The sequence below is a fragment of the Trichechus manatus genome, unplaced genomic scaffold, assembly GCF_000243295.1.
Source record: "Trichechus manatus latirostris isolate Lorelei unplaced genomic scaffold, TriManLat1.0 scaffold00105, whole genome shotgun sequence".
Taxonomy (NCBI): Eukaryota; Metazoa; Chordata; class Mammalia; order Sirenia; family Trichechidae; genus Trichechus; species Trichechus manatus.
The window spans coordinates 2072083-2089855 of record NW_004444041.1 but is presented as its reverse complement, the minus strand read 5'-3'; the positions used below and the strand labels follow the sequence as shown (position 1 = coordinate 2089855).

Below are 17773 nucleotides of genomic sequence, written 5' to 3'. Positions count from 1 at the left end.
CTCTTAGGAGATAAACATAAATCTCATTCCCTCTCAAGAATTTTGCCTCTCATAACCCAAATCACTTAGAGCTACTGTTGGTTCACTATTCCTCAGATTTGATGCTCAGATCTTTAGTTTTACCTGCTTCAGTTCTGATATCAAGAAGTAATGGTACAGAAGATTAACTATCGGTTTGGTTCTTGTTTAAGAACATAAACCCAATATCCAAAGTACTAGACATCTGGACCCAGAGAAGTATTTACCCCTGGACACTATTAATACTAGGAATCATTTATGCATGATTTCCCTAGGGGAAGAAGAGCTAAGTGTGATACTGCTCTGACCCATAGCGCCCGTTTATTTTATATCTCAGTGTAACTCTGATGTCTTTATCTGTGTTATGCCTTCTTACTTTCTCCTTTAGGTCCCACAACTAACATTTTCTTTCTCTGGGGTCCTGTAAAGTGTCCCTAGGTGGCACAAAGAATTTGTGTTCAAACTCATCGAGAGGTCCTGTGGAAGAAAGGCCTTGTCACCTGCTTCTGTAAAGACTACAGCCAACAAAATCCTATGGTGCAGTTCTGTGCTGCAACACATGGGTCACCATGTATGGGAATCGACTCAATGGCAATGAGTTTGGGTTTGGGGTGCTTTTTTGCGGGGGGTGGAGAGGTAGGGGAGTCCTGCAAGCTCATAATTTACTACTCTCTACCTACTCCTCAAAACCAGCTTCTCCACTGTCAGCCATCTGTCTTTAGCACAAATTTTGCCCAGCCCAATATACCTATCTATGGGGACCTGCTAACAAAAAAACACTACTTAGAAAAAACTGATTCTTCCCCAAAATTAGAATATGCGATAGAGCAGTAAGTTCAACACTGGCACTAAGTTACTGCTAAGTTAACCCTCAAAGTAGTTACTTCCTTTGGAAGAAGAGACATTTGTATGAGACACCTGAAAAGCTGCTGATCTACTTACATCACTAAGCAGGTTAAGCTCCTCATGTGTAATTTAGCTTCCAATGTTTCATCTGTAAATTAGTTCTTTACAACTCAGAATAAGTTCCCCTAAACAAGTAATTCTTAACTTTCTAGAGATCACAAACCTTTCCCCACTACCCTGCCCCCAGAGAAATATACCAACAAGTTTGTATATACTTTCAGGGGATTCACAGACCCCAGATTAAGAAGCCAATGTGCTGGACTGTACAGAACCTTGATTTTATTTATCTACTTACCTCAAAGAAGGAGAACCAAGTGGCTCTGAAAAGAACCCTGGTCTAACACAGTCAAGGTTGGCTCCTTCACGGAATACCTAGGCACTACCAATCAAATAAAGTTTAAAATAAAAAAAATTTAAAAAAAAATTCTTCTGGTTTGGGTAGAATATGAAAATAGACATTTTCCCCCCTAAACGAAGGCAGCAATTTGGAGTGGAAAGAAAATACAGAGATGATGGGAATCAGATTTTTTTTTTTCTTAATGAGCATACAAATTACACATTTTGCTGGAAAACTGCCTAATGGAAAGCAAAGATGTGCTCAACCCAGGTATACAAGATGAATGTTCTTTCTTAAAATTAATTTGGTAACCTGAAAAGATGGTTGACGGACATCATATAGGGGCAGCTAATTCAGTCACAAAGATATATCATGTTCTCTCAAGGACTCTGAAAAAATTCAGCCTGACATTGATCCAGCGGCAAGGAAGCAAGCTCTGGGTGATTTAAGGGATGAATGGATTTGAAAGGCATGCCTAATGGTTTCAAACCAACCAAAGCACCAAATGAAAAGCTGCCTTCTTCTAAACAGCAGACTGTGTTTGAATTAGCGACTTCTTTTGCACAATGTTATTTACGATGAAGCAGGTGCACCAGGATAAGGTGGTTTCAGGTGACAATTCAAACTGGAAAAGAGGTTGAGGAAAAGATGGGTGTGGGAACGAAATTAAAAGCCATTCCTAAATGTCTGGTATAGGTGATCTGAAACTCTCCACCAGATCGTCAAGTCAGCACTTCCTTTAAACTAAAGAGAATGAGAGAAAAAAGGTAGGAGTCAGAGGAAAAAAAAAAAAAACATTTCTTTCCCAATCCCTATTTCATTGCAGTGCTTCAGTGAAATACTCAATAAATGCAACCTCTTTATGTTAATCATTACGTTTTCATTCCCACTGAAATGCTGTGCAGGTATCCCAATCAAAAAGAGGGAGAAAAAGTAAAGTAGATGAAAGTCTCCCTATCAAAGTTGAACTTTGAAAGCATATTTGTTTTGTGGGGAGAGGTTTGATTAATATCCTGGAATTACTCGTTCCCAATTCCCATAGATTCCAAAAGAACTTTGCACTTTGCTGAGATGCATGTTCAAAGATATGATTCTCCCTTTTTCACTTAAAGTTCCAGAGATCTGAATCAGAAAGAGTTTGCATATTTCACTTTCCTCCAGCTGGCATCACAAGTACTTTTAGCCTCCTTTTGAGGCTGCTAAATCTGAGAATACAAGGATTGTCCGCGTTCTCATAGGGGTATCTAACTATGGACTGGAGTCCTGAAAGGTAAAAGTCAAGTTATTCACAGTCTCTAAAACCTGGCTAATTTTGAGCCTGAAAATGTCTAGAGGATTATCTTCTTATTTCTTTCCTTATCCAGCGGATGTCCTAAAAGCAGAGATTTCTAAAATCATCCTCGGAAACTGTAGAAATGCTACACCCCAGCTAAATCCCCTCAAAAGAAAACATACTGTGTTGAGTGTGCAAACAATATAGACAACTCTGAATCAACTCCCTTCTTTGGCATGTAAACAAAACGGGAGCAAGTCCAAGATAAGTGCATTCTTTGGAACTGAGCCCCAAATGCTTACTAGATTCCACAGTCATGGTGAAAAATCAGAGTAATTTTGAGGATGGACGACACTGTTTTTCTCTAAAACTAGAATGAGGCAATCATATTATTTCCTGATCTGAGCTATAGGCTTCCATACAAAAACTGAACTTGCATTTTGCTTTGGTTGGTCTAAGATGCTACTCTAAAAAATTCTTTACTAATACCTAATCGATGAAAGAAGGGGATTCGGAATCAAATAGTTATTATTTTTGGTTTCCCTGAAAGAAAAACAAAAGCTTAAGTTTGTCATCTTTTACCTTGGAAAATCTCATTAGCAATTTACTAAAACACAAAGTGACAGTTCAGTACATGAAATTCATTCAGTATAACTCTAAATAGGCCTGGAGAGTCACTTAAACTGACAGATGAGTGACGGTGAGTATTAATATAGAGAATAACATTGAATTAGGTTAAAAATAATTTGTGACTCAACCATCTTGATAATTATTTTTTAACACACTTTTAGGAGAAAAACAAAAACAAAAAGCAGTTCAAAAAAATATGAAACCTCTTCATAAGTTTCATCAATAAAAAGAAACTTCATTCTTCTCTCATTTCCATGTACCTATAAAAGTAGCTGAGGAGCCCTGGTGGCGCAGTGGTTAAGAGCTCAGCTGCTAACCAAAAGGTCTGCAGTTCAAATCCACCAGCCGCTCCTTGGAAACCCTATGGGGAAGTTCCGCTCTGTCCTATAGTACAAGGTCCGGTTTGGTTTGGTTTTTAGAAAGTAACTGAACATCTAACTGCACATTACTTCACCCTTCATTCTCCCACCCAGGACAGAGCAGGGCAGATACATGAAACAACAGCACAGCACTGAGCTAAAAGGGACTCATAAATCATTTAGTTCAACCCCATGCCCATAGTACATAAACTGCAAGTACACAGAGAGGTTAAGTTGACGTATTAAGGCTTCCACCCAGCCAGAACCCAAGCCTCCTTATCCTCAAGGCGGAAATCAGCTCCCAGCACTAGGCTATAGCATCTATCATTTTAGGATAGCCAAGGGTTGCACAGGTCTAAACTTTTTAAGATTTAACTAGAAAAGCAAAAAAAGGGACAACTGTAGTTCTGCAAAAGTGAAGGGCATGGAGGATCAACACTAACAACAAATCCCATAAATCTTAAGCAGCATTTTCAGCAGTATGTACTATTTGCCTCTTTTAAGACCTCACAAAATGTTACAATGGCTTTCCCATTTATTATTTGCGGCACCAGAGTCAAGATTCTCAATTCTTGCTTCAGAGATTCCAGATTCTTCTCTCAAGCAAAGGAGATTATCTTCTTTCCCCTCTTCTCCTTTTCAAAGAGGTGCCCTTTTGGAGCCATTCAAATGCCCCTCCAAAGCCCAATTCTTCCAGGAAGGCTTTTCAGATTGATAAAATGATCCCATGGGCAGTACCTTACCTGGATGGGTACCTCCCAGCTTCTTGCCTTCAAATTCTTCCCTATTTTTCCCTTTCCCCGATATGTCTGATTTAACTGGTTTTATTTGGTGTATTGTACTTTATTTGCCAGCAATTAATTTTAAATTGTAAAAATGAAATTTTAGTAATAATACAACAAATATGTATTATTATAAGTACTGTATTGAGAAATATTTGGTAATATTTACCTAAAAATAGATTAGATGATAAAATGGGGAAAAGGGACAATAAACGTAAGTATTTTCTGGTGATTTCTCTCCTCCAAAAGACAGCATGATCCCCAGGTATCAGGTGTGGTAGCATCAGATAAAGTGTCTCCTGAAGCACATAAAATGGAGCAGGACTGAAAATGTACTACAGGAGAAACGAATTTGAAGAATTTAACACTCCATTAGACAACTGGAAAGTACACAGCCAGTGTGCTTAGGAGTCAGAAATGTTGCCACCTTTAAAAAAACAAAGGATTGACCCACTAGTAGTGGAAGAATGTCAACAAGAAACTTGCTAATCAGTGGCTGTTCTATCTTTGCCAGCATATTTACTAGAAAGCTATAATATAGCACTTCCTGAGAACCCTGATTTCTGTCAAAAATGCCTTGAGTCCTCATTGGCTCAACTACCTCCTCACCCCAAAATTAAATTACCCATTAATTATAGGGTCAATAAACTGTCATTCTTTTTTTTTTTGTTTGTTTTGTTATGAAAATCTCCACAACCAAAGGTTTGTTTTTATTTTTTTTTAAGGAACAATTATTCATTTACTGTAAACCTCGTTTGGCCACTAATTTTCCCCTTAAAACCAAGTATATACACTGGTTACTTATAAACCTCCTAGTTTCTTAGCACAGGCTTGTCACGATGGTCCAATTGTGGTTTAAATTAAGACACAGCCATCACATGCCGCGCTCTAGCTACTGTTCTCAGGAGGGAAGACTAATTACTCACATCATCTGAGTCTGACTGTACCAGACATCATCCAAGGGTGCAAAATCCCTACCCCTGGATGCTTCCTCTTTATGCACCCAGTTCAGAGCCCCTCCCTGGGTCACTAGAGACTTGTGGATCATCGAGAGCTAAATACAGATTACGCACACTAGCAGTTCCTGACCATCGCCACATGGTGCTGCTGACGGAGGGCTCCTTGGAGACGAGTATGGCCCAAACATACACACGCACACAAACCTTGGGTGCATATTCATCTAAACACACTTCATCCACCGAATTCATCTGCGAAGACGGTCACATCTACATTCAGAAGAATAAGTTGCTCCCCAGGCCATCTCATCGTGTTATTTACCACATTTGGGCCACTCTCCGCACTGTCAGAGGAGTTAGGTGCGTTGCTGTCGCCCGAATTAATCCTGTACGTTTGGGGCAAGGTGGGAGGCAATACTCAAGCGGTACATACACATACATAATACATACACAAACACACACACCACGCACAAACATCCCGGCGCGCACACACCAGCGCCCGTTTTGCCCCTTTGCTCTGGAACAGCACTGAATTCGCTCCCATCGCTCCCCTAGAAAGAACAGCCTCCCTCACACTGGCTGCCCGCGAGGGTTCCACGTACCCCTACTTCACGTTATAATCGCCCGGCTAGGTGACCAGAGGTGGCTCACCTGAGCTTAGGCAAAAGCAGGGCAACCGGTGTTTTCCAAGTTCGCCAGTGAACGGGAGGGATGAATGAACATTACCTTGTCAGTGGCGAGCCCATGACTTCTGTCCCTTGGCTCTTCCTAAGTATCAGATCATATGGTACTGACATCAAAAATAAAGAACTCCCCCGAAAACACACACACGCACAAACTAACCAAGAAGTAGAAGGCAACAATCGAGCAACGCACAGGAAGGAAAGGGGGATGAAAAAAAAAAAGGAGCGCGAATAGAACTCAGACAAATCCTCAAAAACTGCACCAAAATCGCTAAACGGCGACCTGGCAGCAGGATCTGGGAAAGAGAAGCAAGGCAACGACCTAGCCTGTTCCTGTCCAAGTCCGGGCTCGGCGCCGCACCTGTTGGGGCCAGGAGAGCCCCCGCGGCAGCCCCAGGCGCCAGCGACAGTCGGGCTCCTCCGATCCTGGGCTGTTGAGGGCGCTCTACCGCCTCTTCGAGGTGCACCCGGCAGCCAGGGCGCAGTCTGTGAGCCCCGCTCGTTCCCCGCGCAGCGAAGCAGAGGCGAGGTGCGCGGAACCCCGCTTCCCGGGCCGCCTGCGCCCGTCACTGTCCTGCGTTCCGGCCGCCAGGCTCCGGCCCCTCCCGGGAGAACAGCCCAGCCAGTGAGCAAACCTACCGGCAGATGGACCCCAGTCCTCGGCCTCCCGGCTGTTTGCCGCGCGCCCACGAAAGCGGCCAAAGGACAGCGAGCACAAGCGCGCGGGAAGAAGGAAAAAAAAAAAAATCCACCTAACCAGTCCGGTTCCTTGTTTATATTGAAACTACTGCACCGGCCGCCGCGCACACCCACTTCGTACGATTGCCCGCCTCCCGCCGCTAGCCCCGCCCCGCGCCGGCCGCTGCGGGCCAATGACTACGCCACTCACCGCCCACCGGGCCGGGAGTCGGGCGGGCAGGGAACTCCCGCAGCGCTCTCGCCCCCGTGCCTCCCACGCTGCGGAGGCCCGCGAACCCCGCCGCGGTGTTTATCAGTTCTGGTTGGCTCGCTCCACGGCGTGCGTTTCCGCCAGAGAGTGCCTGCCCAGGGGTGTTTGTGCAGTCGTGTGTGTATGTGTGTGTATTCAATTACCTGTGTACTACCTGTAAATACCGGCCCGACTCGTTATACAGTATTTATTAACATAATTATGACCTAAAGGTTACTGTCCATGGAACTTTCAGAAGAGAGCTGAAAGGAACCACAAAACATGTACTCGGCAAATATTTATAGAGTGTCCGAGTGTCAGGCATTGTAGGCGCTGGGGACACACCCGTGAGTAAAAGCAGGCCATTATGAAGCTTACAGTTTAGTTGGGGGACAGATGTTAAGCAAATAATCACAAGCAAATGTGAAATTATGACTGTGATAAGTTCCACAAAGGGAGGGTGCCTGGCTGGGCTGTGAAATTCGACTCTGGAGGCAAAGCAGGGAGGCTAGTCCTCAGGGAAAGGCTGTGTTGTCATGGTGACCACATAGTCACTGGATCATTGGATACTTGATAACTATTTTAGAAACAGGTTTAAAAAAAACCCTCAGTACCTCACCTTGTCAAACAAAAGGAGGCTGGAGGGAAGAAATGATGGAAAAAATAATAATAAATAAGGAGAGCCTCTTCTGCCAGCCGTGTGACCTTGAGTAAGTAAAGCAGCGTTTCTGAGCTTCCATTTCCCCATATATAAAAATTAGGCCATTCATATCCGTCCTATAGGGCTATAATTAGAATTATTGAGATGGAGGAACTGTTTTCGTCTCTGCCCCATGGTCCCATCCCTCCTCCTCCTTGGGGTGGAAACAGTTATATTGAAGCTCAGCTTGTCTATTCTTAACAGATGCCTCCGCTCAGTTTCTTCATTCGTGCTTTCTCTCACTTCCCTTTATCATACTCCCCTCAGTAATTCACTCTCTCCTATCTGGGACTTGGACTTAACCTTGGCTTCTCTTCAGTTTAAAAGAGAAGCCATACAGCCAAGCCAGGCATGCAGAGCAAAGTGCAGAGGCTTGGACTGCCTGGCCCAGCTGTTGCGGTTGGGGTGGCTGCTTGCTTGTTTTAAAGCTCAATTTTCCATCCTTTGGGCAGGTCACTTACACTCTTGAGGTTCCTGGTTCTGCAGCAATAAATTAAAAGGTTGAACTAAATTAGGATTTCTTAAAGGAAAAATGTGGCATATCCTTTGTAACTTCTGGATATACCCACCAGCCAGATTTCACCCAGTTTTACTTTCTGAAGTTTTTTTTTTCCCCCCAAACCAAAGATGTTTACATAGTTTCTCAAAATGTAAAATGGATACCATCATAATATTGATTCTATTCTTTTCCAAACTACTTTCCTGCTACCCATTCTCATGGCCCCTTCTAGCGCTCTATATGAGAGGTAAGAAGACAGCTCGAGAGCCAGGAGGCCCAAACCCTAATCCTGTCTCTATCACTTAGACAGCTACTGTTATGGATTGAATTGTGCCCTCCAAAAAGAAAAGTGGAAGTCCTAATCCCTAGACCTGTAAACATAACCCTGTTTGGAAATAGGGTTTTCTTTTGTTATGTTGATTGTCATAGCAGAGTTGGATGAGTCCTAAATCTAATTACTAAACGGTATCTTATGAAAAGAGCAAAATCGACACAGACAGACACAATGTGAAGACCTGTCTACAAGCAAAAGAGTGCCAAGGATGGCTGGCAGACACCAGAAACTAGGAGAGAGGCCTACAGAAGGAATCTAGATGACCAAGACCCTAATTTGGACTTAGCCTCCAGAACTGTGAGAAAAGACATTTCTGTTCTTTAAAGTCACCCACTTGTGGTATATTTTTTTTTATCAAACCTTAGGCACCAAAGAACCCTGGACTCCAGTTTGCTCATCTGAAAAATAGCAGTCATGGTTAATAAAAGTAACTTCTTCATAGATGTCGAGAAGAATAAAAGCAATGATACATGTAAAGAATCTGGGACAATCCTTGCAGAGAAGCCTTCCCCAACCTCCCTATTTAAAACTGCAATCACCACCACCACTCTGTATTACCTTTTCCTGTTTTGTTGTTGCTGTTTTCTTCATAGGACTTATCATCTCTAACATACTGTGTGTTTCACTTATTATTGTCTGTCGCCCCTCACTAGACTATAAGCTCCATAAGAGTAGGGTTTGTTGTTTTTGTGTTGCTTTCCTGTTGTATTCCCAGTGTCTAGACAGTATCTGACACAAAATATGCACTCAATAAATATAGGTTGGCTGAATGATGCCTACACATAGTAAGCACTCAATAAATAATAGTTGTTATTACTATGTATCAATTATTTTCTATCATGACCAGATATTCTTTCCCTTCTCTATTTCTCATAGTTTCTTTCTGGTCTTTTGACTCCATTGACACAACTCCTATCCCTGTACCTACTGGTAAACTCAGTGATACCAGTCAAATTGATACAAATAAAGTCCTGCTGAGTAGTACTTCACCCTAGCAATAAAAATAGCCACCTGTATTGAGTCTCTGCTGTGTGTCAGACTCTGTGCTAAGCTTTATTTTTCTTTTCCGTTCCTCTTGGGTCTCAGGTGTATAAAATTAGAGCAATCACTATGGCTGCTCCATGTCCAACCCTCTTTCTTTTAGTCCTTTCCATTTCCCATCTAAAATCCCAGTTTTCACCATCCCAAAGGCACTTCTTCTCTCGTACTGTTTGTGTGACTCTTTTGAGCTACCTTCCATGAACAATGATGATACTGTTTTATGTGTGTACCACATGAGTGTATTTACCTAATTATTGTGCAATCCATCTCGTTCTCTCACTGTTTTCGTTCCAATTTATGCTTTTGATCATCTCTCCATGTTGATATATGTTGATGTTGTTCATTCCTTTTATCCACAGTAGAGTGTTTCAGCATATTTGTGTTAAGTCCTTGTCTTACATTATCTTAAATCCTCACCAGTCCCTGAGAGATAGGTACTGTTATCTCCATTTCTGAGATGAAAGAATAATGCTCAGGAAAGTAAATAACTTGCCAAGACCACACAGCTGGGGCAGCCATGAGTTAAACCCATATGTCTCTGATTCCAATGTACTTGTCTTCTCACTCTGTAAAATGGATTTAATTACTTACTGTAAGATTTATGAAATAATGTTTGTAAAGAGCCTCCACCATTAATTTAATTAATTTTACATGTTTAAAGTATTGCTTTTAAAGCTAATAAATATATGTATTTAAATTAAACTAGAGACCAGTTGCTTCATTGCAAAGCAATCTTCATTATTTGCCTCCTAGACACAAGTTTAATGCTATGATTTGTAGTTTATGGCTTTCTTTAAACACTTAAACTTTAAATAAAAATCTCACAAAGCATAGCTCTCTTCAAATATTTAAAGAATTGTCACGTGAAAGAAGAATGCGGTGCCGTAACACGGGAGATAGGACCTAGGAGGGAAAAGCATAGGGAATGGATCACAGCTTCAATGTAAGAAAAACTTTAAAGTTGTCCAAAACGTAATGGACAGCCTTTTTCACCATTGAATTTCCTCTCTTCGTATCTCAGAGGGCCTAATGAAATGGCCAAGTAACTCTCATAAACACTTCCACATTTTCTCTTTTATTTATTTTCTCAATGTCACTCTGGAATATGGAGGTGAAAAGTCCAAGGAATCTTATCCCCAGTTATAAATGGAAGAAAACGAAAGCATAGGTCACTCTATCAACAGTCAATCAAGACCACAGCCTAGTCCTTCTTACTTTCAAATCTAGGAAGACAAACATGTTTTTGATAGATATGATGCACATTGCCTCTCTTGTATGTTGAGAAAAGATGATGAGAATTTTATAAAATAAAAACCTGAAGAATGATCAGATGCAATTTTGAGAAAATCATTTAGCAGTTTCTAAGCCGGGTGTGTTAATATGACTTTGTAGCTGGCTAACTTGTCCTAGAATATCCCTGAATTAGTCACAGCTTCTCTGGAAGACACAAACACATTTTTTTTTTTTTTTTACTCTAGTATAATTTGAACAGATAAGAAATTTAAAAAAATCTGTAACACCTAGATTACTCTATAGATATCAAGCTACTTGTTTCATGTTAAAGAAAAAAAAGTACTTGCTATTTCTCAGAGAATAGCTTTAAAGAAAACAAGAATGTATCTATGCCCCCCAACCCCATGCCTTCATGGAAGAGAAGGAAATTCTGTAGTGGTATGGGTAAGTCAGTGGTCCCTGGGTAGTGCAAAAGGTTTACTCTTAACCTAAAGGTTGGCAGTCCAAACTCAGCAGCACCACAGAAGAAAGGCCTGGCAATCTGATCTGCTTCCATAAAGATCACAGCCAGGAAAATCCTATGAAGCAGTTCTACTCCGTAACACATAGGATCACCATGAGTCAGAATTGACTCAATGGCAACAAGTTTGGGTTTTTTTGGTATGGCTAAGTCAAGATGAAGGAGTTCTGGTGGTGCAATGGCTGCTACCCAAAAAGTTGGCAATTTGAACCCACTCAGTGGCTACAAGGGAAAAAGACTTGGTGATCTGCTTCCATAAAGATTACAGCCTAGAAAACCCTAAAGCACAGTTCTACTCTGTCACATGGGATCGCTGAGCTGGAGTCAAGTCAAACAACACCCAACAACAACAACAACAAGTCAAGATGAAAATATTGGGGAACCAGAGGACTCGTGTTATGGTCTTTCTATATCCAGGTTCCATTTCTTGGGATACTCTCTCTCCCATGTGGCTACAATAGTAAGACAAGATACTGTACCAACGTCTTGGACAAGAAAATTAGACCAGGCCATCTCCAGACCTTAGAGGAAATCCCTTATCTTTCCCTCACTTTTCTGTGTGCTTTTCCTTGACTTCCCTTTCCTCATCACCTGAGGGCCTAGGAAAAGGACGAAGGAGGCTAATTGGCATGCTTTGCTTCCATGTCCTCTTTCTGCTTCCAGCCTATGTAAACAAAATTCTGTCCATGGGCAAACCTAGCTTACCCGGGGGCCTTGTTGTGATTTCATAGCAATAAAGAGTGTGCATGTGTTTGGCCTTGACCTCTGTAATACATTTCTCTGAAACCTAATGAGAAAAACGACCTAGGCAGGACAAGATTTTATCATAGCGACCCCATAGGAAAGAGCAGAACTGCTCTGTAGGGCTTCCAAGATCTGGATATTCAAGATCATGAGTCCCTGTCTGGTGTGATCAATCCCTTCATAACTATAAAATGAACTGTCCCACTTAGAAGGAATTTCTGTAATGAAATAAACGACTAGGTCAGCCTCAGAATGGTCATCTCAATAATAATTCCCACCATTTGTTAAGTTTACAATGTTCTTTCACGTCCGTTATCTCATTTAGAGAGAACATTGGGTCTGTGAGGGTCATTCAACCCTGACAGTGGTCATTACAGAAGTCATATATTGTCCCTTTCCGGGATCACTAACTACATTATAGCCACTCATTTAAACTTGCTAAGGAGATACTCCTAAATAGAAGATAATTCACAAGAAAAGATAACTTTAGGAAGTCTCTTCCACTTTTCCATGGGATTCTTCACCACTGTCACTTATCTCCTAGACAGCTAAAATTGCACAAAAGGATGTAACGACTGCATGGGAAATTCCACAACAGATATAGTAGGTTTTCAAAATCCCGTATGAAAAAAATTACTATATTGAAAAACACTGCTGTATTTTCATTTATAGACAAGAACTGTTGAGAGGTAAATTTATTATTTTTCCTTTCATAAGCATTATTATTTCACTTATTTGCCAATTCTTCTTTACTCCTACAAAGTAATTATTTGCAATATCTTCATTAGGGATACTGATGTTGAGAAATAATATTTGGCCTGATCACAAGGTCATGAGACAGGCTCGCCATCTTCACTGATAATTTAATGCATATGTGTGTATATTCATTGCCATCAAGTCAATTCTAACTCATAGCGACCCCATAGGAGAGAGTAGAACTGCCCCTTAGGGCTTCCAAGGCTGTAATCTTTATGGGAGCAAGCTGCCACATTTTTCTCCCGCGATGTACCCATTGCCGTCAAGTTGATTCCGACTCGTAGCATCCCTATAGGACAGAGTAGAACTCCCACATAGGGTTTCAAAGGAGCAGCTGGTGGATTCAAACTGCCAATCTGTTGGTTAGCAGCAGTAGCTCTTAACCACTGCACCACCAGGGCTCCCTTCCGCAATATAATGCATAGTAACCTAATTTTTCTACACTGACGAGGGACTATTTAATGACCTTAAACATGTATCATTTGATCAGATGTATCACTATTTTGAGTAGAAATTCAATGGTGTTCAACATGATTTTATTTGGATAAATATGCTTCATCTCATAACTTCTTTATAGTGAACAGGAAATACAAAATATATTTTATATTTCTAATTTCTCTAGCAGTTTTGTCTGGTTTCTTCTGAATGAGTCAATTTTATAATGAATTACTCAAAGGTTTTTCTATTTTGAATTCCTGTAGCCTTTAATGTTAAGTCTGGTTATTATGCTAGGGAATCCTCTGCTGTCAATCAAGCTGACAATCAGAAGAGTTTGGTACCTCAATTTTGACTAATTACCAAACCATGTCTTAGAACACTGAATGGGAATGGAGAAGGGAAAAAGTCAGCAATAGAATAAAAAAATTTTATAGCTGGGATAAATATCAATAATATCTTCTTAAATCTTTCCTTACCCTCACATCACCAACCAAGGCATTTTTTGAGATGAGGAAACTGAGTCCCAGATTGACAAAATGGTTTATCCAAGGCCATACAACAAGATAATAGCAAAGTCACACCAGTCAAAGAGTGCTGGTGATATGCCCAGTACTTTGAATAGTACATGATTTTACTTCCTAACTATTCTTACAGGAGTGACATCCATGGAGCTACATTGACATTGGCATCCCTGGGTGATGCAAACAGTTATCACGCTCAGCTACTAACCAAAAGGTTTGGAGGTTTGAGTCTACCCAGAGGCAACTTGGAAGAAAGGTCTGGTAATTTACTTCTGAAAAATCAGCCATTGAAAACCCTGTGGAGCACAATTCTACCCTGACACATATGAGGTTGCCATGAGTTGGCGTCAACTTGATGGCAAATGGATTACTTTGGCATTATAGAAGGATAATTTGTTTACAAATATAAATAATACATGTTCTCTATTAAATAACACTTGATATAATAATAAAGGAGAATTCTCTAGATGTTGCTAACGGCTTTTATTGTTGTTAGGTGCCATCAAGTCGATACTGACTCATGTTATTGTTGTGACCCTATATGACAGAGTAAAACTGCCCCATAAGGTTTCCCAGGCTGTAAATCTTTACAGGAGCAGATTGCCAGGTCTTTTCTCCCATGGAGTGGCAGGTGAATTTGAACTGCTGACCTTTCAGTTAGCAGCCAAACTCTTAACCATTGCACCAGCAGGAATCCTAATGCCTTTTATTAGAATTCTCAAAATGTTGCTAATACCATTTATCATCTTATTTAATATCCAAGGTATTAAGTTAGTAAATTCTTTGGTTATTTTTTTATAAAAATAGCCATGGACAAGACCATTAGGTTTCTTAAAGTATATTCAAGAAATTATTTTGTTCAAAAATAATTTTAGAATCTGTAATTATCAATGCAATTGTCTCCAATTAGTCCTCTCTGAAGAGTGGTCAAGAACTAAAGGAAAATGGAGGTTGACTATTGGAGACGTCTCCCTATTACTGGAATGGCCCATTTCCTTCAGGTCTGTTGCAAGACTCTAAGTGCATGTTTGGAGATGTTTGTGTGAGGAGTTGGGGTGGAAGGACACAGTTGTCGCTTGTAGAGGTGGAGTTTGGGAATAGCTGGAAGAGGAGAGGAATGTTCTGGCTCAGATTGCTGCTCAATAATTTTGAAGAGATTCTCTCCTAAGAAATAGTGTGTAAGGAAGTAGGTCTACGAAAGACAAATAGACACTTTCTCAAAGAGGTATCCATTTAACACTTCTCACAGCAAGAAACCCATAGCAAAGGATAAAATGTCTCAGCCTGGATAAAGTTCCCCTGATAAATAAAACATTTCTCTTAAGTTTTGGTTTCTTTTTTTTTTTTTAAGAACTCACAACAAACTCTTTTTTTAAACTCCCTGCCTTCCTAAGCTTAGAAAGTCAAATACCAGCTGTTACAAAAGGCAGTCATGAACCCAAACTTTCTAACTTCCAAAATACTGACAGCAAGCTGTATTTTCACTCAAAATAGTTGAACTAGGACATTCTGTTTTGAAAACATCTCTTAATAATGCGATTTTGGTTAGCCTGCCTCTGCTCTTGGAATAAGGCTAATGACAGAACATATTGTTATTTTTTGATTCAAAACACAGCAGAATAAGAATAAATGTGAATGTTCATCTGTGTTTTTTCACACAGCCAGAACCAACTCTCTAAGTTTTATCACAATTGACATAAACTTGAAGGACATCTCACCTGACAAGTAAGGTATCTATAAGATTTCAAAACTTTAATAGGCGTTTCTTTGTTTTGTATTGTTTAGTTTTTAATATCTGCAAATAACTATAATGGTGAAAAATTTTCACACCAGATCTTGAAGTAATCAGTACTTTAAGGGAGAGGGAGTTTGAACCTGTTAAACAGGAGTTCTTTCGGGGAGAAACAACCAGTATATTAAAGTAAGTCATATGTAAAAATGCGAGTAGAACTTGTTGCAGAGCACACAACAGGAGGGAGGAAATGCAAAACAGGACAGTCAGTGGAGAGCAAACAATGGAAGGGGCTCATTTTCTCACCTATGGAGCAAGCGCAGTTGGCCAGTATTTCAAAGGGACTCTAGTCAGTGCAGCAACAAATAAAGAGGATTCTATAAAACTTTCTTTTCCATTTGAGAAGTTAACATCTCAGATGCTTAGTTTCCTCAGCTGTAAAATGAGGAAACTGGACTACATGATTTCAGAGGTGTCTTAGTTATCTAGTACTGCTATAACAAAAATACCACAAGTGGATGGCTTCAACAAACAGAAGTTTATTCTCTCACAGTCTAATAGCCTAGATGTCCAAATTCAGGGTGTCAGCACCAGGGGAAGGCTTTCTCTCTCCGTAGGCTCTGGAGGAAGATCCTTGTCATCAATCTTCCCTTGGACTAGGAGCTTCTCCACACAGGAACCCCAGGTCCAAAGGATGCGCTCTGCTCCTGGTGCTGCTTTCTTGGTAGTGTAAGGTCCCCATGTCTCTCTGTTTCCTTCTCTCTTTTATATCTCAGAAGAGATTGGCTTAAAACACAATCTGATCTTATAGATTGAGTCCTGCCTCATTAACATCATAGTGATAGGATTTTCAACACATAGGAAAATCACATCAGATGACCAAATGGTGGACAATCACACAATACTGGGAATCATGGCTTAGCCAAATTGAAACACACATTTTTGGGGGACACAACTTAATCCATGACAAGAGGTGTCTTCTAGCTGTCAAATGCTACTTCATATTAAGGCAGTTTTTAATTGTTAGCTTTTAGACTCGTTCTGTCTGATTAGCTCAGCACCCAGGAGACTTGAGGAGACCTAGAAGTGATAGACTTGACCCAACTCCACTGAGTTTGGTGATTATGGGCATATCTTTTCTTTGAAGCTCAATTTCTGTAATATTATGGTGATTATTATGATCCTAGAGGGATTCCCTGGGGGTCCACTTTCAATTTTCCCTCAATCTCTGGGCCTATGTTAGAGACATGGAGTCTCTGAGTGGTGCAAAGGGTTAACACACTGGCTGCTAACAGAAAGATTGGAGGTTGGAGTCCACCCAGAGGCACCTCAGAAGAAAGACCTGGCAATCTACTTCTGCAAAAAACAGCCACTGAAAACCTTATGGAGCACAGTTCTACTCTGACAAAGATGTGGTCATCATGAATCTGAATTGACTCCATGGTAACTGGTTAGTATTAAAGACAGAGACTACAACTAATGGTAGTGTGATATAGACTTGAGATTCAACTTGGGTGATAGAACATCTATTCTAGGGATTAATTTCTCATCCAACAGATATATATTCCACCCTCATTTGCCTGGAACTGTCCTAGTTGGTTTTAGAACTACAAGCGCTAGGTCTTAGGCAAATTCTCAGTTCCTGGCAAAATGAGATAGTTGGTCACCCTAATTCCAGAGATTTTTGCTGAGAAGCTTCCATGGGCCAGGCACTGGAAAAGGCATGGGAAATCCTGGCCTCGTGATCTACTTCCACAAAATCAGTCATTGAAAACCCTATGGGTGGTACCCAGCTACCATCACTGAACATTTTGATCAAAGATTCTATAGAAGAATCCTGAGCAAAAGGGGGAAAATGCAGAACAGAATTTCAAATTTTCATGGAATCCAGACTTTCTGGAGCCATAGGGCTGGATAAACTCCCAAAACTATCACCCTAAAATAATCTTTAAATCTTAAACCAAAAATATCCCCTGAAATCTTCTTAAAACCAAACAATACTTTAACTTAGCTAGGAAAGAATATCTGCATTGAGCATTATGCTCTTTTAATGTCTACCTCTATGGGATCAAATTGACAACAGCAACTTGAAAGATTAGCTAGGAACCTTAGGGGGCAGTGAGTTTATGTTAATGGGGGAAAACAATCTCAGAAAAGGAGGGTAAGAATGGATGTACAGCACGAAGAATATAATCAATGTCATTGAATTGTACATGTAGAAACTTGAATTGGTCTATGTTTTTGTGTGTATATTCTCAACAACAACAAAAATAAAATAAATTATTAAAAAAAAAAAAGACCATATGAACTAGATGATGCCTGGCTACCACCAACGACCACCCTGACAGGTAACAAAACAGAGAGTCCCTGATGGAGCAGGAAA

General features: G+C 40.6%; 1 protein-coding gene across 2 annotated transcripts in view; it reads right to left on the bottom strand.

The window, feature by feature from the left end:
* Window positions 1–6739, bottom strand: part of RASGEF1B (RasGEF domain family member 1B) — a 50488-nt gene extending 43749 nt beyond the window's left edge. Inside the window, exon 1 of one of the 2 annotated variants that reach the window (XM_004383104.3) lies at window positions 6584–6739. The gene's annotated coding sequence lies outside the window, so the exon portion shown is untranslated. Of the gene's footprint in view, window positions 1–6305 lie in introns of both variants that reach the window. The other variant, XM_023737598.1, reaches the window with a different exon arrangement.
* Between the last annotated feature and the right edge of the window lie 11034 nt (window positions 6740–17773).